A 23,334-nucleotide genomic window follows, 5' to 3' on the forward strand; every position below is an offset into this window, starting at 1 on the left:
TTTTTATATTTTAAAAATAAAGGTTTAATGGGAAAATTTTGAACCTCAGACTAAGAGCTTGAAAATGGTGTAGCCTCTTCCACCTGTAAATACCAAGATAAGTGGCCTGCACAATTTTGAAGCAATCCCATAGTCATTCCATACTTTCAGTGAAATGCTGGTATTTGTTAATGTAAGGCATTTCACATTGTTGGACTGTCCCAAAGGCATTGACTTGACACAAAAGTACTCCAGTGAAATGCACACTTTTGAAAACGGTATCTTTCTGAAATGTAATACGTTCAGACACTGATGTACCCATTTCTTACTGAAATTAAAACCAAACACAGTAGATTGTAGCAATTGCTTAGTCATCAAAAATCACGAGGGACCTAGGTGCCGAATTGGAAATAGAATCAGGTAACTTGCAGGGTCTTGGACTGAACGCACCTCCATGGTCGTAACAAAGTTACAGTTGGGTGGAATCTGTTTATGTGGTGTCTATAGATTTTTTTTTTAAGTATACACCTACAAATACATAACTGATCAGATGAATACTCAAGCAATTCTACAACTAAGCTAAATGACTGCACCATGTTAACCTAGTCATAATGGGCATAGTTACCCTAGGACATCAGTGTTAGGCAGTCAGGTGTGTTGTTTTGGACTGTGAGCTATCCTTGCTTCTCAGGTCCCCACAGTGAATCAGCATACAAAGATGTGCCTGTTGACTTAGCTTAAAGAAGCATTGCCATGCAGGAGTTTTTATTTCTCGCTTTCCAGGGTAACATAGATTTTTTTCCAGAGATACAACACACAGGTGACTGATAAAGTATGTAGAGTTGATTTTGAAATCCAGTGAAGTCTTCTTGCTACCCCAGCAAGTTAAGAGTTAAGAAGTTGTTTACAACTGTTACCACATCATTGCAGGTGAAACAATAAAAACTTCAAAAATAGGTGGTGGTGTCCAGATATTGTATAAAAGTAGCATCTGAACTTCTGTTTCTTTCTTTGGCACTTTCCTCTCACATGATTGTTCCTGTTTCTTATCAGTGCTAGAGAGTGGAGGCTTGGTCAAGGCTGGAACCATGAGAACAGATGACTCACTTGGATTACCTGCTTTTTCCTCAGGTGGCTTCTCCATGGAAGGCACCGTGATCTTTGTGGCTTCAGATCACAATAGATTTAAGAGCCAGAGGAAGAGGTGTACTTCAAGTCTTGCAGAAAGGTCACCTCCCATTTCATTTGTGTTAGAGAATGCCTTTTTGGATTTCAAAGCCAAGTGTTACTTCACGTATTCTGGATTATCAACCTCATCCCATTCTTTCAGCACAAGCACTTGTTTGAGGAAGAAACAGGCCAACCAGTGAGCATGACCAGCTGACTTCTCCATACATATGAAAGCAGGTAATATGGGTGACAGCTGACAAGAAAATAGAGCTTGAGAAAATACAGTGAGGTAGCAGATGGAAGATCTGACCTCAGCAGAAATAATCTTGTATTGAAAAAAACAAAACAATGAATGATTTAATGAGTACTTTCTCTTAGGCATGGATTTTCTTTAATTATACCAGCTTGGAAGGGACATCAAGGATCATCTGGTTTGACCTTACTTGGCAAAGCATGACCTAGACTAGATGTCCCAGCACCCTGTCCAGCTGAATCCTAAAAGTGTCCAGCATTGCGGAATCCACCACTTCCATGGGGAGATTATTCCAATGGCTGATTGTTCTCATTGTGAAAATTTTTCCTCTAATTTTCCTTTACAGCAGTTACTTCTGTAATCACAGCATTTCTTAACACAAAACTGGGGACTAATCAAGTTTATGCTAAATTCTGTTGACTTTTCATCTGAAAACATGCACTGTGCACATTAAATGATCAATGTTTACTTCCAGGCTCAACTCTGGACTCACATTATCTCTCAGCATTGTTAAGGAATAAAATCCATTTTGAGAGATGCTTGGGTTTTTTAACAATTCCTGCTCAAAGTTTGTTGTCAGTGCCAGTTCCTAGTTCTTTTGTAGTCTTCCTTTACAAGCATACTTCCGGACAGATCATGACATGGGTTTGTTCAGGTCACGCGTTAGGGTTTCTTTACATGAGTTAGTTATTGCAATGGAGAGGTTCTTTTGGGGAAATTTCCCCTGCAGCTATACTTGGAGTCCTGCAGTTCCTTCCTTGGTGGCATTAGAGTCAAGTCACACCCCAGTGTGCCCTGGAAATAGGTTCACTGCCCGTGTGGATGCAGGGTCCTCCAGCAATCACCGCACTAGCTGTGCATGATGTGAGCTCAAGGCAGGAAGCCTTATTGCTGTTGAAGATGTGATGTGCTCATACAGCCCCAGATCCATAACGCATTGCAGCAAATTGTACCCCATTGCTTCCCCATGCTTACTCCACCAAGTGGGCAGTGTCACCATACCCAGAAAGGCCTCGAGAATACATAAGGATAGGACATACATGCTTGCCACTAGCTGAGAGAGTTAGGTAGGGGAAAACCTACTCTGCACATAGGAATTGCTTTGCTTGTATGGTTATCATGACTTCTGTGTTGCAAATCACAAGTCATGTCCTTGTGCAAGAGCCAGTAACAGAAGTAGACCCATTCCTTCATGAGCTGACAGTTTTGACCACATGCTCACAGACATTCAAAATGCAGAACACTAATCACAGTGTAAGGACCTGCCAATTTCATCTTGACAGAAATAGCCACAAGCACAAATTACATAAATTCAATCTATGTATAGAGTCTATAAAATGCAAGTGAATTAATAGGATATAGGTTATTGAAATGTAACAAGACCTAATGATCTATTCACTATGAAGTGTTATCCCAGGCATAACCTATGTTTTATTTTGCATTATTATGCTATAGATACTGTATATCTAATGGCCCTAGACCTGTTAGAAGGAGCTATAATTCTGCGCTTGTCAGAGTAGTCAAAAATATTTTGTTTAAAAGTTACTTCAAACCCAGAATTTACAACATCTTTGATTGGACATTTCAACTAATTTTAAATTGTCATACTTCCAGTATTTCATTCAAGCAAATAGTTCAAAGGTTTTGGAATGAACTGGTAAGTTTTACTTCTGGATTATCTGTATTTGAGGAAATTCTCTATTTCTCTTTCCAGGTAGTAAGCTTTTCAGTTCATAACTAAACTAGTGCCTAAGATCCGTAGTCTCCTGAGGTGCCATAGATGAGTTTGAAGCTTCCCCCATAACCAGCTGTTGCCTTAAGCTGGCTAAAAAACAGATGGCTAAAGCTAGTATGTCCAAAACAGAGATGACTTTAACAGAAGCCCCTGAGCTATTCCACTGGTACCTTCAGCATCTTCACAGAAGGTTGTGCCATAGTTACACTGGACTTGACCCTGGTTGCCCCAGTTCACTTACGATGACAAGCAACCATTTTACCCTCTCTTTTACCAGCACGCAGTAAATTTCCCTCACTTATATCCTGCTGGCTGTGTGCTGTCAGCCAGTGAGACAGCTCATGAAGTACTGTCACTGAAGCAGAGAATCCATATGGAAGGCATTGCTAGGTGCAATAAAATGACCACAAACATCACCATGTTGAAAGGCATAGAATGTCTCTGTGCCAAGGCTTTTCACCTCTTTTTCAGGACAATACTTGTACAAAGCCAACTAAACACAAAAACTCAACCACAAGACTTCCCAGCTGACAGGAACAAATTATTAATACCAGTTCTGCTCACTGGAGAGAAATGGAAACAGCTTCTCTGAAAAATTCACCAAGTGCTGCTTGTTCTTAGCATAGATGAGTTTCCATAATCATCTCTTCCCAACTTGCAAGGACAATCATCTGTGAGATTATTGCTAGGCTGAACTAGTGTAGCAAACTCTTCAAGCTTAGCATACTTCCTACCTCATTAAGATGGCTTGAGCATGAGGGATGAAAGGGCATAGCTGCTAATAGTATCTTTAAAAAAATGACATGAGGTATTTATTAGTCATAATAGTCCCAAGTGGGAAAGAGGAGCAGAGGATGTTAGAAGCATCAGTAGAAGTGGACAAACTCAGCTACACTGAGGAGCTGAACATGGTGGAGCTGCAAACACACTTCACTACCAGAGCAAGCGCAACACCACCTCTGCAGCCTCTGCAGCTGCATGCTCATGGAGCCACTCAGTCCAGCAAAAACATGGGTCAGAGCTTGCAGAGTTTTGACTGAGGACTAATAACCTCGCAGCTGCTGGGTCTGCCTTCTACTCTGTACAGGGAATGCAAGACCTTCACACTAGAAACTATTCCCAGCTTCAGCTGCTAGGTATTCATAACAAATATCTAATGGCTGAAACAGTGCTGTGCTGTGGACACTGTCAGCTTGCATGTCACATCGGGACAACTGTGTATTCGCCACTGCGGTTGGGATACTGAGCTGTCATCCTAATATCATCTAGAGCCATACTCCCAGACCAGGAACTGCTGCTACTGAGCATAAGTTCTGACTGTAGCTGATGCCTTCTTTGTACCAAGTTACTCTTTTCTAACATTATAGCTATACCAGAACCGGGTAGCTTTCATTGTCTCACTGCAAGAGAGGAAGTGCAATTCTAGTAGCCTTGCCTATGACTTGCATTTAAAACAGGTTTGATTCCAGGTTGCAGCAAGGTAAGGGACATGCACATCCCATTCCAGAGTCCCTGCAAATCTGTTCTTCCTAAGAAAGCATGCTGATGTTTGGTGGTTTTGGGACAAAACATGAGGAGGATTTATTTTGTTGATGAATGAATGGAGCTGAGCTGCTGCTGGCTGAAGTGAAGTTTCTGCTGGATTGCTCTGAAATGCCTTTCTTCCAGTTATCCTGAATCAGTCTTCTGGGAAGAAAATGTCTGGGAAGAAAATGTCTTTCTACTGATTTACACTATAGAACTAATCTGAAAGAATATTTCCATAAATTAGTCAATTTTCCAATCCCCAGAATTTTGCAATCTTACAACAGTCTGCTTTTTGTAAGGAATAGTTTTGTTAAGATACAATGAGATGCCACAAACAGCCTCATGAGCTGTAAAACAGACAGAGAAACTGCTACACTATGTAGGGATGCCAGTGCAAGCCAGTGACCAGAAAGTGCAATGTATCCTACTCATGGGACCTGTTAGGGACACACACTGCACCAGTGCCATGTGGGCCCCAGCACCTTCAGGTCACTTCAGTCCAAACACAAGTGGGTGGCACAAATGACCTCATCATGTATCGTGTTCAGACACATCCTGCATATGCTGGACTTAATGAAAGTATTTGGAACGACTCCATTGTGTGCACAGCAACAACTTGGCTGGGATTTCCTGATGTTCAGAAGCCAAGTAACTGGGAGGTTTCTCTTTGAAGTGGTGAGATGCATATTGCTATCCCAAATCAGTAGAACTGATGCATCTGATAATCATACATGATTGCCTGTCTTCCTCCAGTTCTAAATCTAGAGTTGATGGATGGAGATTTGAACTCAGGGCCAAAGGCTCATATTAGAGAAGGAAATATCATTTGCTTTCTCTGCTTTGTAACAGAAAAGAACACTAGAGCCCAGTTCTGCTCCTGTGAAAGGACAGGACATGTTGCATTAAATGCCATCAACCTTTAAAAGGTTCTGGGATTATTTTTAAAATGACAGGAACAACTACATGATTTCTTTCTTGTTTACAGGACAAATGTTCTCACAAAATAAATCCAGCAACAAAGGGGAGTGGCAGGGGAGGATGAATAGCATTTGGTCCCAGTAGCAGTCTAGTCAGATGAAAATATCCTTCCTATATCTGTATCTCAGGGTGTGTTGCTGGTCAAGTGAAGCCAAGTTGCATAATGTTCAGCCAAGAGAGCACCAATTTTAGTGTGTTGTGCTGCTGATGAGATTTACTAGAGTGTATTAATATGTAAGGAATCAGTATAAAGAGGCACTGCAATGTTTGTCATCAAGTAGGGAAATGGCCTCATCCTGAAATGCATTGAGATCGCTTGCCTGGTGCTGAACCACTAGACTCCCGTGGGAGTTAATCACAGCTGAGAGCTTTTGATAGCTCAGGGTGCACCTCATACAGAGGCTGATGTACAGGATCCAGCTTCTCAAATGCTGACAACCTCTCTTTCCTGCCTGCAGTTTAATTCTAGAATTTGGCATGTATATTTTGTATCTCCTTTTGTCACCACACACATAAATTAAGGTGCAATTGTTATTGAGAGATGAGATGTAAAAGTTCCTTTTGAGTAATTTCTAAGGCAAAGTAGAAAAATTGTGCCTGTCCCAAGTGAAAACTAAAGGTTAGCACAACTCTGAGTCAGCAACACCTCTTCTCTCTGATGTGCATCCTCTTTTCATGTGCTAATTTAATCTTTCATTTCATAATGAAGCAATCACTGCAAAGGGTAAGCTTTCTTAACATTTGCAAAAATCTCATCTGAGTTTTACTTGGGCTTTGGTTTGGGTTTCTGTTGAAGAAAACATTGTAGAAAACTATTAAAGCCAATCTATCACTTGATTGATCTGGATTTCTGAATTCACTTACACGTTTTACAGAAGAGTATCAAATATTTTTAAGGAATGTTTTAGCTCAAACTGACTCTTGAACTGGATGCCAAGAAACAAACAGTTTGCTTGAAATGATGCATCTGGGAAAGAAGAAATAACCCTAGTGGATTAGCAAATTCAAGAACTTGTTCAGAGTTTGAATTTACAGAGGAGCTGAGGTTTGGCTTTTGTGTACATGCAAAGAATCCTTCCCATCCCTCTGACAGCGGCATTGTGTCTGCCCTTATGAATGTCATGACCAGATCATACCAAATCCATTTACAATTATGTTTTTTAAATTTACACTCAGAATATGATTAATCACGAAAACCGTTATGCTAAAAATAAAAGTAATGGCGATTAATTTTAATAAATGCAAATGTATACATTTACATACATCTCTTCCTCCACTATTCCTTCACCATTTTACACCCTTTCTAATAAGACAGTGAAAGTGACTCTCTAATCCATAACTTCTAATCTCTGATACTATATTCTAGCATACTAAACTGTTCCTGAAATAAAACCCTTTAGTTTCTTATATCATTTGTATTCTCCAACTCCCACCCACATGTTTGAAAGCTTTTGAGGCATAGTATGTGTTCATACCACGACACAAAAGACATCTATCCACAGTGCTGCAGAATTATGTGGTATAAATTTACATAAGGTAGGTACTTATAAGTCACAAGATACTTCTCTATGACAGCATGATGTAATTCACATTCATACCATATCTTCTTAAAGCAATTGGAAACACTGCTATTTGCACGTTATTGTATTTTCATAAAATGGTGTAACAGCTTATTAGAATAGTAGGATGGTATTGATCAAGGCTGAATGCAGCTGGTTTTAGCTGGAAAGATAACATAAAAATGCCCATTAGAGCTTATGGATAGTTAGAATTACAACAAATTCTATAAAGAATCATTAACTGTATTCTTTTAAATCTCAGCCATCCCTGCACTCTGCTGACAAGCTGTGCAGAACTAGCAGGTGTTTCTACTAAGGACCACTGACCAGCTGGCCTCCTGGAAGGCAGTTAACAAGAGAGGAGATAAGAGAAGACCAGATCAGCTCAGCTCCATGTGGGAAAGTGAGGTGGACTGGTGCAGTTTTGGGTGATAGCAGTCTCTTTTCTAGCTGGTCCTTACTGAATTGAAGTAAGTGCTGCCTTTGTTTTGGGCTATGATTGAGGAAGGTCTGCTTGCTTTGTTTACAGTAATATGCTATAGCCTGTTTACTGTGTTTGTGTTTAATTTTCATGTATAATGGTGCCTCAAAGGAGTTGTGCTTTGAGATTATTGCCTGTGTAATCTGAGATGTTGTGTAGATGTTCAGGTCTTGTTTGGGTATTTGGAATCTGTTCTTCAACAGGCTGCCTTTTCCCAGGGTAACTGATGAAACAAAAAAAAGTCAGCTCAGAACTTCATGAACTTCTGTGACTCTCTAATTTCAAGCTATTTGCTGTGCTTTTAAGAGTTCTCTAACGTCTAGGACAGAAGATAATTAAGAAGAGAAGATGGATATGATACCTGTGTTTCTTGCAGAGCAGTGAGAAAGGGGATAACATGTGAATAGAAACCTTTAGTTTGTGTGATGGACCACTTGCTGATCTTCTGCAGGAGCAGTTCTTTCAGTGGGGTGGAGGAAAAAAAATCTCATGTTTGTTATCTTGATTAATCTGCTTTTCTCTGCTATGGCCTTCTAATTCCTCATTTGAAGCAAAAAAACAAAAAAAACCCTGATCCAAACAATCCTGAACCCTCAGATGGCCACTCTACTATTTGTCAAAATAAATTAAAAATAAAGCCAAGCACCCCTGCCTTGAAAATCCTACTATAAATCCAAGTTCTTTATACGCCTTGTTTCCTCCCTGATCCCAGTCTCCCCCCAGGCTGCAGAAGGGATGAAGGACACTGAAGTAGGAAACCACCAAGGCCGAGGAGCTGCTCTGAGACATAGTACTGCAATACATCTACGAAAATTACTACCAAGTGTTCTAGTGCAGGGCAAAAGAAATGTGTGCGGTGGTTCTTGTCTGCTCTGGAAACAAAAATGTTCACACAAACACCCACAGACAGAGACATGCTCATGTTGGCTGGAGAGGGCATGGAGAAGTTCTGCAGCTAGCTGTATATGGCCTCTGCTCTAAGGGCTTCATTTTCACTGATGGTGAAGGGTTGCTAAGCCCTGGAGGCAGCAGATTCCTCTTTCTTGTTAGACTGTGAGAGGGCAGGGGTTGTCACTAAAAAGAATTTGCTTACATCAAGCTGTGTTCTGACTGGGAGTGCTCCAATATCCACGTTAGTACTTGCTGGTCTCAAAGAGCACAAGAACCATGATTAGAAGAGGTGCCAAACATGGCAGGTGTGAAGAAGCTTGATTTTTGTAGGTGTCTTTCCCTTTTGGTCTTGTCCAAGTCAGATGACTCTCAGGAAGCTCTATAGTCTCTGGTTCTCTGTAGCCAACAGCAGGTCCTTGTCAAAAGCATAATTTTATTGTTGACCTTTCTGAGTGGCTACAGGCCTGCAGACAGGGCAGGATATTGTCTGCCTTGTACCCATGATGATGCATCATGATTTACTTCCCGCTCAATTGTTTAAAAATGCCGTGAATGATGCTTTGTACCTCTTGTGCCTGAGTCCTGCCACTTCATGGCACCCAGAGCAGGTGAGCTGGATGACTAAATCGTGCTTGGCTGCAGTTCTCAGCCAGAGCCTTCCTGTGACTCTCCAGTATTGCTAATACCCTGCTAACTCTCTTTAGAGCTCCTGTTATAGGTGCTTTTGTTAAAGACACTAATTGCTCGTTCCCCCTGTCCCCTAGCAGCAGCGAGGCTGCAGAGGGATAATGCACAGAAAAATAGTTTGACTCATGCACACCTTTAGCCTCTGTACTCAGCAATGAGACCTGCATTTGCACATCAGCTTACGGAGGAATGATTTCCATAGCAACAGCAAGGATATGTGGCATAGTATGAATACTGCCTCAGAGAGCATATAAAGCACCTTCTTAAGAAATAACTGACTACAGAGGCTCTGAAAAAAACACTCACAATTGGCTATGTGGAGGAAGTGTTGTGTAATGTTAATTTTTAGTGGCAAAAAAAAAATTATATTCATGTTTTGTTTTAAACGCCACCTCTTTTTAAAAAACAAATTCTTGGGTATAGAGAACAGGGGCTTCTGCTTTATGCCAACTGTTAGTAGATGCAAGCAGCATGGAAAGATCTGTGGTGATTCTTCAGCAGCACAGTGAATTAATACTTGGTGAAGATCTAAAGGGGAGTTACCTGAGGCAAGCATCAAAGGGAGGGGAGGATGACTGCTCTGTTGATTGAGGGGGGAGGGAAGCAGGATCACCTGGTAGTCTCTAAATAACAGGGTTTATGGTTATTACTTGGGGGCAGGCTTTTTGCTATCAGAAGATAGGGAGGCAATGCTTTAGTACTCAGGAGTGCAGAGAAACAAGATAGGAAATATGCATAAAGGAATAAAACCACTTAATTCTTGCTTACATGCATATGTTTGTATTCCCCTTGCTGCTGTTGTCCTGCTTCTCTTATTTTATTTTTCTTTGTTGCATAGCTCCATGTATACACAAAGCTGTCCAGAACCTGGACACTCTCACCAGGATTCTCAGGGGAATATGGGCAGATAAGCATGTTGCCTTCTGTAGGTTCAAGTGTGTTACCACTTCAGGAGGGTTGGCCCTTCCTTCTCGGCCCTTCCATGAGCTCCAGGTAGATGTGTCCCTGGGCAAATATCTGCAGTGAGCTCTGTGGTGCCAGCAGTGGTTACCTGGATACATACGGCTGTGTCTTTCTGAATGGCATGAGAGTGGGAGGAATTGCTTAGGCTCATTATAGGTGGAATGAATAAAAGTAACAATGCTGATTTCATCACTTCCTTAGTAAGGTGCTATCTAATCAACTCTGGTGTGCTGCACTGCAGCACAAGTATCTCAAAAATAAGCAGTTTTGGAAGGAGAAAAATTCTTCATGTTTCAGATATTTGTTTTAATCTTTTAAAATTTATTAATGTTGGGGATAGCTAAAACCATTGGAAATCTTGAATCCTGTGCTTGAGATGCATGCTGCAAAGGACCTTCATGTGCTATGGAATACTTGCACCTTCCACACACAAAGAAATCTGAGTTTGCACAGCCCATCTTCCTAGACCTTTCTCCCCACCTTTCGAAAAACTATTACTGTTCCTGACCAGATTTATTTGCTGACTTACACAACCAGCTAATTCTTTTGTTCCTCCACAGCCTGAAGGTTGTACCCTGTCACTTTCATCTGTGCATGCGAAGGTAGCAGCACAGATGAGAGTGAGAGATGTGGAAACACCCAGAATGGGGGGAGAAAAGGTGGCATTCCCATTTTGGTCAGTTAGGTACTTTAACAGCAAGAAAGTCAGTGATACCTGGCTGTGTGCAGAGGTCTGCCTGTAAAGCAGCAGCTGGAGGACTAGCTGTGCCCTCATTTGCAAAAGCCCTCTGGAAATACATGTGCTCCAGCTCTGGCACTTGTGCTGAATAGGGATCCTAGACCTGTGTCTTCCTATGGGAGCAAAGAGCAGGGCTGTGGGATTTCTTCAAGCAGTGAAAATCGGGTATGGCAAGACCTGCCTGTGGAGATCAATAATGGTGAGTTATCCCACAGCGTCTGCTGTTGTGGGGTTTAGATCTTGGAAACAAAGCAAGCTATTCTCTTTTAATGAGTATTGTGTACTCCCAGCTTATGCTTTAATAGGATTAAACAGTCTCAGCATGGCCTTGGCAGGGCTGCACGTACCCTAGGGCATGAAAGTCTAGACTACCCTGTCTGCCCTAGGCATCCTCACCCCATTGATGCTGGCATGTGAGGAGCATGGCTCTGAGGGCAGCTTGGCAAGTGTGGTGTGCCTGAATCCAGCCCGAACACAGGCTGCCTTAGTCTGGGATTAGGTTGTTTGTCCTGTAAGCATGTATTTACCTGCTAGCTTGAGTTGAAAAAGGGCAAAAGATGAGCTAGAATAACTTGGTGCATGCAGTAAGCATGGTACTGAGGGATACATTTCTCTCTGAAGAGAACTGGGCAGGAACCATTCAATGCCATCTCCCTCCCCAGGAATCTTTTCCTCCTTTTGTCATCTGCCATTCTCTTTTCTGTATACGAGTTGATCATATAGAGACATGCAATATCTAACACAGCATGACCATCTGAGGGTGTCCTTTTTCATAGGGTTGCTTGTTTCAGGCTGATCTGTTGCAAAGCGTAGGAGATTGAGAGCATGAACCAGGGTGGGATGACAGCCAGGGCTAGACTGGTGTAAGCAACTAGTTTCACACTGGGAGCAGGGGGGTTGTAAAGCAAGGCATAAGGTGCCTTCTCACTCTTCCTTCCCTGCAAAAAAAGTGCAACTTCTCTTTATTTACTCTGATGTCCCACCCACTGCATCTGCTCTGCTCACATGCCAGCTCTCCTGGCAGGTCTTGGATATGGAAGTTGTGGACCCACATTTCAGTGCCTGCCCAGCAAACGTTGTGGAGGAAGAGCATGCGTGGTTCCAGGATGGAGATCTTCTCCTCTTGCTGGTACCTCTGAAAGCAGCTCTGTGGAAGTGAGTTCCAATTAACATCAATGACTTCAGAAGACCTGTTCTGGAAGCTGTTTTGTTTTATCCCATGCATCCATTTTCCTCATGGGAAAGTAATGTGTCTGCGAAGGCTATAAAATAAAAAACTTCTTTTCCAGAAATGAATAAATTAATTGTGAATACTTCAGATGGCATTGCCACATATACTGAACAGAGAATAAAAAGGCAATAGCAGCTCGTAATAAGATTCCTTTTCCTGAGGCAGTAAAGATCCATATGATCTTCCACCTACCCTTTAAGATAGTAATAAAAATGACTCAGCTTGGCAGCACTGGTAACAAATGGTAGATGGCTTTAGAATTTTTTTGTTAGATGAAAAACACGCATTAAATACAGCCTTGGATCGATGAGGTATTGGCTCTTGAAATAAGCGTGAGGAGGAGGATCTGCCTTTACTGCTCTAAGGCTCATGCTAAACATGCACCATGAAAAGAAAGCATCTTCTGCTGTGAACAGTACCTCTCTGCCATCTTTCTGGTGAGGCTTATGTAAAACTGAGCTGAACAAGCAAACGAGAAAGTTCAGAGTCTTGCTAGAGGCCATAGACTGAGGCTGTGGCAGAAATGGGAAGATGAAGGTCTCTGTTTCCTTAACTGAGTCTTGCCTCTCACAGTTGTTTCTAAGTCAAAATCACTGCTTTGAGGTCTTGCCATGGAAAGCTCTGTAGCAAAGTGGGCTATTGAACTCTAACATAAATGACATGAGGAAATAGAGCCCCCCCCCATCTCATTCTCATTCAGCTGCTTCTCCATCTTCTCCAAATGTGGCATATCTGTAGGAGCTTCTGTGAGAATGATCTGGTGATCTGCTTACTGAAAACACGCAGGCAAAAAGCCGCTTACAAGACACCAGAGTAGATGGGGTATTGAACTGGAAGCAATGAGATAGGCAAGTAAGTCCAGTGCTTTCATAATGGTGAAAGTGTGAAGGGAGGGATGGTAAGGGAGAAACGAATGTGACAAGCTGCAGAAATAATAATGTAACTGGTCAGGGATGTGAATAATGAAAGGTAAGAAATCTCTGCAGGGATGGACAACAAATATTGCTCTAGGGATTCACTTCTTTTGCAGGCTGGCAGAAGCTCATGCCAGCTGAGGTACTCTGCTCTGAGGAAGCTGGCTTGACAAACCAGCGATGCCCTCTGAAATGAGCATCCTTCTGCCTGACTATGGTCCTTTAGGATTTGATTTCTTGAAGGCAAACCGCTGGCCTACACTGAAACTTACATCAAGTATAGCATCTTTGGCATCTCCCTTGGTAGGAAGCTCAGCTGTAGTTCTGGGTGCTGGTGGGACTTATTAAAGTCATTGCCTGCTTTCATGATTTGGGGTGAAAAGAGGTCTGAGAAACTCTTGTGGCTCCATGTGAAATGTAATAGCTGGGCCAAGAGGAAGAGAGGGAAGGAGCTCTGTTCTGCTTTTACTTACGCAGTAAATTTACCTAGAGGTTCTGAGGAAGGCAGCATCTATTGGTACAACTGGTTGTACATCTTGGAGGCTTGTAGAGAGCGTATTGGTAATCTTGCTTCTGAAAGGGATAGCTGAAGGGTATGGCCCTACTGGGCATACTCATTTCATGGCAACATGGTGGTGGCATTCCTCATTTTTTGTTACTTTACCAGAAACTGAATTTTCACTTTTTAATCAGTCTCTGAATCCACCCTCAGCTTTGACCATTGAGTGCATAAACCTCTGCTTTCATCTTTGACAGGGTCTACACAGCTTTGGCTTTAGGCCAGGACATCCTGCGGGTCCATACTCAAACCTATGCAATATTGCTTGGTAGTTTAATTATCTGCCGCTGTAGGTTGTGCCTGCAGACATCTGGTGTTCAGATTCAATCATCTGCAGGATCTTCTCTAAGGGAGATGCCTTAAAGGGTATCTTAGAAGAGCAGAGTTGAGCTGGTGCCCTGTGTTGTGCTGCTGTGTGAAGTAGAAAGATGTCATGGATGGTTTTGGGAGGGGGAAGCAGTTCAGTTTAACTTAAACTCTTTGGCAAGTGAATACTTTCTTATTAGTTCAATGCAAGGAAAAGATGCTGAAAGCTATTTCAACATTTCAGCACAAGGTTTTGGCTGTTGTGCTGAAAATGCTCTTGTTTCTCAGCGCTGGGAAGTGGGTGAGGTCTGCTGGTGTTAGCTTCCTAGGGCAGAAAATTTCAAATTCTGCCCCTGCTTGGTTCTGCAGAGCTTTTTGGGCAGCTTTTTGGGCCCCGCATCTCAACCAGCAGTGAAAGAATGAGAGGAATTTCTGCTAATAGCTTTCTAGAGAAAATGGTTCAGGTTTTCCCAGAGCAGCATTAAACTGTAACAGAGCTTGGTTAGCAGCCTCGGGGATGAGAAGTTATTTAACCTTGTCATCTGGTACAGCAACAACCCTATTAAATGGGTCCCTCGTTGTGAACAAAATATCTTAATGTACTGCATAGCAAGTGAGACCTCTTAACACCAGCTCTCTGAGGGTGGGAGCAATCCTCTTGCTGCACCCACATGTTGCATGATGAAGCTTCCATAGACCCTCATTTTTAACATGCAAAACTCCTAGTAATTCCCTCTCTCTGTTTCAGAAATTAAATGGGAGTCATGTTTTATGATGGGAAGAGAAACGGATTCCCTTGTTTTGTTCTTAAAGGGTATGGCGGCTTCATGCAGCAGAGTGTACAGCTAACACACACATCTCCATGCTCAGCTATCACTGACTATGCTCTGGGCTTCATATGGGGCAGCTATGTGCAGCATGACCGTTCCTCTGGACTCCAAATGCACTGGTGCTGTTAGGAGGGCTGCAAGCAGCTGGTATGGGCACTGCTTTGCATGGGTGTTGCTTCTGTTGGGAAGCTCACCTGCCTCTGTGCATCTACACTGTCCCACTGGAGGCATTAGCAGAGCTGGCATAGTGGTAGCTCCTGTGTCTTGCAGCAGAGCAGCTCTGCCCATAGCACCTTTAGCAACTGGATGGGGATTTCTGTCTTAAACTCTTTTAATTAACTTATTGCTCACTCCTCTGCACTGGCATCCTGGTGAGTTTTCCGCCAAGCCTTCAGGTCGCCTATGGTCAGTAAGTGTGCTTTTACATGCAAGTTTGCAAAGAAGAGGAATCTTCCTTGGGACAGTCTCCAAGACAGTGAAATGTGTTCTTCTTCAAGCTAAAGATCACTGCAGCTTTCAGCAAAACAAATACCAATAACAAGGCATGCAGCCTCCAGCCTATAAACACAAACATACAGCAGTATGGATGTTCTCAGGGAATAAAACCTACCAAAACAAGGCATATGCTAAACTGCACATGTTGGCAGGGGGGAACAAACAGCATGTGACAGACCTTAGCCATGTCTCCTAATGCCAGGCTGGAAGGCACTTGGCTGATAAGCTGGATGTAGGAACCTAGACAGAACAGCACTGGGGAGATTTTCATGGATCAATGTACTTTGGTTACTAAGATATTAAGCAGTCTGCTTCAGCCCTCTTAGAAATTTAATTAAAAAAAGGAATATAAGAGTTGATTCATCTCTGAAACTGTTCTTGGAAGTTAAATGAGATTTTTCAGGTGTATCTTGATCTTCTTGGATGGACATGGAGAGGATCTGGGTCAAGGGAGTCAGCTGTACAAAGCACACCTCCAAGCATTACTCAGGATTAGCAATGTGTATTGCTATGTGGTGGTGTTTCCTGAAAGAAAGCATTCACCCATGATTTTTCAAATGAGGTTTGAGTGTGGCAAAAGAGGAAAAAGCGGAGAGGGGAAAACTCACCTGTAAAGTAGGTGTCTAAAATGGGAGGGAGGGAAGAAGAGAAGGGGGCACAGCAGCTATCAGAGAAGTCAGCTTGCTACTCACGATGCAAAAATTGTTTTTTAGGTTCCCTCAACCTGTTTGTAAGACCTAGTGATTCATCTTTTTAAGGATGAGTCATCTGAAACAGGGAACAACTGTCTATGAAAATATTTACCTTAGAGTCGTCTTCACAGATTTGGCCCGTCCTGTTTCTTTAGTTCAGAAAACCTCATCTTTTTCCTTCCATTCTTTAATCTCATGATATTACAGGGGTTTTGATAACCTGCCATAGACCAGATGTGATAGGTAGGAGAAACAGGAATCGCATGGAGGTATTCTCTGTGGATGGTAGAGATATGATAAGGAAATGTGGAGCTTGTGCAAACTGGCTCACAAAGGATTAGTGGGGAGATGGCATTTATCAGCTGCCTCTTAAAAATAATTTTAAGAAAACTATAAGCAACTGCTTGGGCTGAAACTTTATATGCTGGTATCTGTCCTGGGACAAACTTTTCTGTGAATTTTTCTCATTTTCAAGAGACAGACTTCAGAGCTTAGAGGGTACAAAGATTTGCAACGTGGAAGACATTCTGGCAACTTATTCTAGAAGAAGGTATTTTGAAATTATTTGTCGTGTATCAGAGACATCCCATAATGAACCAAATCTGTGCATTTATACTTGCCATATAATGAACAAGGGAAAGAGACGTTCAGAGTTGTTATGAAAAATGCAAGGGTGATGACAGCTACTTACTACTCTGAGACCTCACATCATGGTGCAGTCCTTCTTGTGGCATTGCTTTGGTCTGGACGCCTACAGTCTTTCTGTGGCTGACTGAGAACACAGTAATCGTTAGCTTACATTTACATTTGCACCATGATTCCATGTTGTATTTTCTCAGCTTAATAGTCTGTATCCACCTGGACAAGTCTCATTGCTTTAGCTTCAGGTTATGCTTTTTCAGCAGGCTGTACTGATGTGACAGCCTGACTCCTTCAGTTATTGCTGAGTTCAGTGGAGTTCAATTATTGCTGCGTATATGGCAGCCAGCAACAGGTTTCAAGTGTGTACTACTGTGTGTCCCCCTCTAACTCCAAAAGTAATTGTTGGTGATCTTGTAATAAAGCTCCCTTGCTAATATCATGTGAATAAGCTGTGGTATTAAAATTGTAACACTCATCAGAGTGATGATAAAAGCTTTTATATGCTTGTCCTAAGTTGTTGGCCCCTGAATAAGATGGGATAAAACTTCTTGCAGCCAATCTTTGAGGCAAAACCCATCCTAGCACTTCCTGTTACTGTAAAGCCAGTCTTGTTTGTTTTCAGGTCAAGTGAAAAGTAATTTTTATGGTAATGACATGGAGCTATCAAAACGCCCAATTCAAGGCAGGCAGGAGCATGGGAACCACCTTTTGTCCAAAGTAAAGAGTGAGAAGTCATGTCAGGTCTTAAGATCTTCACTGAAAATGATCTGCATGCTGCTCTTATCCTGTTGATCTTATCCTGATGATCTTATTTTCTTTAGAGACAACTTTATCATTAATGTAAATGTGTAAGTGTTACTCCTTGGCTAAGTGAGAAGGTGCTGCAATTTATCTCCTATTCCAAATAATTTCTTATTTTCGTCCGCTCTCATTTTAAAATCTTGAGGACAAACCTTCCCTGAAGACTCTAGCTTTCTAATAACTCCAAGTTCACCCAACATAAGCTTATTCTTCTCCTTATGCCTCTATTGCTTATGCTTTAGGTTCTGCTGCTGCATGTGTGGCAATTCCACTTTGATTGCTTTCCATTTTCCCCTCTGCCCACAGTAAATTTTATATAGCAGCCACACAGCTATTCATCCCTTTTTGATCCTTGCTCTGCTACAATTCTGTCGTGGTTTGAGCCCAGCCGGTAACTCAGAACCACACAGCCGCTCGCTCACTCCCCCCCCTCCTTTTCTTCCTCCCCCCGCTCCCGGAGGGATGGGGAGGAGAATGGGAAGAATGTAACTCCCACGGGTTGAGATAAGAGCAGTCCCGCAACTTAGGTATAACACAAAACCACTACTGCTACCACCAATGATAATAACGATTAGTGAAATAACAAGGGGAGAGGATACAATTGCTCACCACCCGCCGACCGATACCCAGCCCGACCCGAGCAGTGATCTGGGCCTTCCGGGTAACTCCCCCCGGTTTATATACTGGGCATGACGTGCTGTGGTATGGAATACCCCTTTGGCTAGTTTGGGTCAGGTGTCCTGTCTCTGCTTCCTCCCGGCTTCCCCTCCTCCCTGGCAAAGCATGAGACTGAGAAAGTCCTTGGTTGGAATAAACATTACTTAGCAACAACTAAAAACATCGGTGTTATCAGCATTGTTCCCAGGCTGAAAGTTAAAAAACACAGCACTGCACCAGCTACTAAGCAGGAGAAAAATGACTGCTATAGCTGAACCCAGGACAAATTCAGAGTCTTAATGTCGCCTTCTCTCCAGCCCAGTTTCTCTCAAACCTAATCTCAAGTACCCTGGGTCTATTACCTACAAATAAAGAACTAGGTACTTTTCCTCTCCTGCAGTCCCTCAGATCTTAAATATCCCCTAGGATGGATTGTTATTACCTATTGTGTTTTCATGCTGGTTTTCTGTTCAGATCTTCCTGAGGAGTTTTCTTTGGGCTTGCTCCTGACACTGTCCCTAAGCTGGACCCCACAGTCACTCGGTCACCCTCAGGGGCTTTCTGCAAAGCAAAGACTTCCTGCAGGAGGGGGCTGAACTGCTGGCCTCAGGCTGCTGCAGGATGCGAGGAAAGCAGAGCCTCCCTCTGCTCACCCTGGCTCCAAAACCCCTTAGGGTCATCAGGATAGAACTGGTAAGGAAGGGTGGGGGGTTTTTTTATGTATCAGCTTTGCATACAAAAATATTGATTCACTAAAACAGACTCATTTCATCTCTTCATGGAAACTTGCTCTTCCTTAAATCCTTGCCACTACCAGAATGCAAAAGCAGGGCAGCAAATAGCTACTGATTAGGACATTTTCCCTGACCAAAGAGAAACAGGTTCAAAGCTCTTGTTAGTATAGGACATGGTAAGATTGTGAACCTGGGTATGTGGTGTCGCAGGTGAGTTCCTGAGTCACTGAATTATTCCAGGATGGAAATTTTATGCCCATTTATCAAGTATTTTCATTCTTCAGGGATTTATATTACAAAACAGAGAAACAGAGGACTCTTCTCTACTTTCCCCCTAAAAAACTCTATTAACCTTGTACTGAGTTTCTATTTTTGAATCGTGTATTTGAATTGTCATGTATGGAGGTTTGCTTAGGGAGCTCTTGGTTGGCACTTGTTAAATGTGTTTGCAGATTACTAAATCTTATTGTATAAGAATACATTTATATAGCCAGGGGCAATACAAATACCTAGACAAGTGATCATGTGGATAAAATGCTTCCGTTACCTTTGTCTTTCTGTGCAAACAACAGTTGCTTTCCTGCCAAGAAAAAGTATTGCAGTAAACAAAATACAAAAATATGAACAATTGAGAGTACGTCTATCAATTATAAATACTTGTGAAGAGATAAGAAATGTAAAGCATTTAGTGTTCTTTACACATGATGTTTGGCATTAAATCTTTGTTTAAATGCTGATACAAGATTCCAGCAAGTACAGATAACTACGAGGAAGGTAGTTTATTCCACTGATGCATGCTTGGCTATCTGCTGACATGGTGCGCTCCAAAGTGAACCTTTCTCAGGAAAGTGAGATGTTCCCAACTGGGGATACTCCTTCCATAAACTACAACTGAAAAAACTTTTGTTGTTCGTTTTTTTTCTGTTTTGAGCCCTTCCTCCATTGGAACCCTGAATAAATGAGCAGTAAGATAACAAGTGATAAGCAGATGTTCCACTTAGGATACTGTATGAACTTGCAGAGATAAGCAGGCCAGAATGAAAATGATCACAGTAGAAAATGAAAAGAGACAACTAAAAATGAAGACTTTGACATAGTCCTGAAAATAAAATATTTTTTTTACACCTTCTCCTGCCATGACTGCACCATACATACATCTACCTCATTCCTTATTATGTGTGTTAGTGGAGAAGAGGGAGCATAAACTAAGAAACAACCTAAAATGCACGCTTTGCCAAAGTAATTAGATCTCATTTCACTGCTGTGATGACTCCCTGGACTCTACCCTTTGCTTCCCTGTAAACATTTTTTTCCCATGTGATCTCACAATCTTCTGCTGCACCAATTCATTAATGCATCCATAGCTACATATAGTCCCAAACTGTGGAATTCACTCTCACTTGAACCTGCTGCACATAATAATCGTGCCTGCCTTCGCTAAGGAATAACACTTAGCTGACAGCTGGGTAAGTGTCTCAAATAAGGCCTTGGGTACTGCAACAGGTATTCTTGGCTGAGGCTTTCAGGTACTAAAATCATACAAATAAATTACAACACTTCATCAACGCATTTGATCTGTGTGTTGTTTCAGCAGTCAGCCCTTCCAGTAAGTCAACAAGAAGTAAAGAATAAAACCATAGATGTAAACTTGTTCCAATGGATTTGTGCTGATGATCTCTGTTGCTTACTGTTCTTATGTAGTTGTTTGGCAGTGTGCAAAAGGATGAGAAAAAAGACTTACCCTTCATTAAGGGAAGTAATTGTCTTCCACTGCACAAAGGACAGTCGTTACAACATTCTCAAATAATTATAGCGTAGCTACCCGCAGGCAACATTGGCCTCCAAGCAAGCAACAGGTTTGTGTTGTCACTATATCCCCCGAATCCTGGTTAGCAGGCTGCTGAGAAGGTAGAGTTTATTCTGCCTTATGATGATTGTATTATAAAGGCTGCCAGAAAAAACTTGCTGATTTTTGCCAGGCACTCCATCATGGCATGATAAAGCAGGAACGTGGAGCCATAGGAATGCTAGGTTGTCATGGAAGGACTGTGGCTTTGTCTAGCTTCATCTGCACTGGCTGCTCTGGGAGTATGAGTACTTACGTGTTTGCAGGGTCATGGCCCATACTGACAGTAAAGACGCAGTTTCTCTTCCAGTCCCATAAAAGACAAAACTTCATGTGTGGCATCTGTAGCTATTTGAAGGAGACAGTCCTCATGCTAGCAAAAAGGAAAAAAAACAGTTGCTGCTTTTTCCATGCTGTCCTTGCAAAAAACCTCAGTGTCCTCCAATGGCATTTCCATGTCTCATTCTGTATTTTCATTCCAAGCCTCTTTCCCCTGCACCTATTGTGACAGATACGCAAATTTCTTATTGTAGTTCAGAATAATTGGGTAGATCTCAAATTTATAAACAAGTTGCAGGCCATAAAACAAAAACAGCAATTCTGGGTGCAAGTGGGACAGCACAGGCACAGAACTGGAACTGAAGCTCACAGCAGCCTCTTCTCTTACATAAAACAATCAGTACTGGCTGGAGCGGGGGCCTTCGCTTAATACCCAACAGAGATTCCCTAAAAATAACGTGGCTGTAAACTCATTCTAAAGTACATCCCAGCATTGCAGGCTTGTGTTGACACCCTGTGAAACTGAAGCGAGAGGGAAGATGCAAAGCAGGCTTCTGTGACCAGTCATTTAATTTCTAAAACTCACTACTATGTAAATACAATACATTGTTCTTGTTTTAATGTGCCTATTCTTGCATCTCCACTTAATGCCAGGGATGGTCACCAAAACCGACTCTGAAATAAATATTTTGGAATGTGGTTAGAAAACAAATACTAAAACTGTAATCATGAGTAGCTTCATTGCGAAAGATGATGCTAAGCATTACTTGTTTGTGACAGCTGGGAGTTCATCTGTTGGTAATAGCCAATACAAAATATAGCTTGTGTTGTCATGTGTCTTCTATTTTTTTTTATGCTATATTTAAACCTGAGGCAAAAAAGTGAAAGGGGGAGGGGAAGAGCAATGCTTCAGGTAACATCTTAAATCAATTTACCTCAGCCCAACTGACATCCCCTTCCTCTTCACCCCCTAAAACCAAAGCCAAAGGCTGCAGAGAGAAAGAGAATGCATTCAAACTGTGCTAACTTCAGCAGAAATCAGGAAGGCTGCCACCTCAAAATAACAGGTTTGCTCTCCTAAGCACCAGCTGAGACTACAAGAGCTACAGGGCACAAGTATGTGTGATGTGAACTCCTGCGTTAGGAGAGGGAAGATTTAAATAGGAAACTTCAGTAATGGTTACTCTTCTTTTAGATCTGAGCTTTGTAAGCATTTCCTCCGTTCTTCCCCCAAAGCCAAATCTCTTTCATTCTTCCACCCAATACAGCCCTACATTACAAGTATTCTGTAAGAGGTAGAAATAGAAACAGAGGAATTGATTTATCTATTTCAAGGGCTGTTTTTTATTTATCTGAAAATTGTCATACAGTCACTGCATTTAGTTGCTGTTGGACTAACAGTTAGAGGTGAATTTTTCTTTATTGGTGTTAATTACTGTATCTGTTTGCCAGTGACAACAAAACCCACCAGGGTTTAGGGTCAGAAGATACAGATACTGCAAGAAAACTACCAATTCAACAGGTGTCTATGTAGGATTATTGAATTATTGTCAAACCCATGCTAGTCCTACAACTTTGAGTGAGAATAAACTCTGAATCATCTGTTAAAAGCATCTTCTTTGTTTTATGAAGTCTGAATAATTACCACTCATCCTAATTTAATTTGCAGTAAAAAGCCTCAGTGATGCATGACAGCACTAGCACCATTTCTTCTCATGGTCACTGATAAATTCTCTTGGTCTCCAAACTTCTTTTTAACGTTAGGCAGCTTTTGTTATTCCAAAATTGTTCTTCTAGCTTTACATTTGAACAAGTGCATGGTTTATACAAAGAGACTTCATTAAGATAGCAGGGTAAAATTCAGACAAACCAATAAGTTTTGGAGCATAATTAAATTAGCACTTTATTTCTGAAAAGACAACTTTCAAGGATATGGGATTTCATACAATTCCTTCATAAATACTGTTTCTACCAATAAAATTTGGGTTATAGAAACAATGACTTGCCACCCTTTTCACCATTTATAGAGAGATGATATTTTGTGCAAGGTATCAACACTGCTTGGGAAGTTCCTCTTTTCTATTGTTGTTAAACGATTATTCAGACATTTCATCCTCTTTCAGCTCTACAAATGTCATTGGCAGTGGAGGAATACGCAGTCTCCTGAAGGCGCATGTAGCTGAAATAGGTTCTACAATGAGGGTGACTTAAAGAATAACTTAAATTTACATTCTTATATTGCAAACAAGGTGGGGGTTTTTGTTTGGTTGTTTTTTAGAGGCTTTGGATCAGATTGGGCTGCAATATTTAAGAAAAATGTTGTGCTGACTCAAAGTGAAATTCTCTTAGTTTTGTTTTCCCAGTAAAATAAGGAAAAGACCTCCTT

The 23,334-nt window shown here is 41.7% G+C and overlaps 1 long non-coding RNA gene across 1 annotated transcript; it reads right to left on the reverse strand.

Annotated features, from left to right (window-relative positions):
- Positions 1-15,609: 15,609 nt before the first annotated feature.
- Positions 15,610-16,762, reverse strand: LOC115608881. Its single transcript, XR_003991678.1, has 3 exons — positions 16,681-16,762; positions 16,102-16,265; positions 15,610-15,822 (listed from the first exon to the last, which is right to left on the reverse strand). It is a non-coding gene; the product is annotated as an uncharacterized LOC115608881 (long non-coding RNA).
- Positions 16,763-23,334: the final 6,572 nt, after the last annotated feature.

Source organism: Strigops habroptila, chromosome 5, assembly GCF_004027225.2.
Source record: "Strigops habroptila isolate Jane chromosome 5, bStrHab1.2.pri, whole genome shotgun sequence".
Lineage (NCBI taxonomy): Eukaryota > Metazoa > Chordata > Aves > Psittaciformes > Psittacidae > Strigops > Strigops habroptila.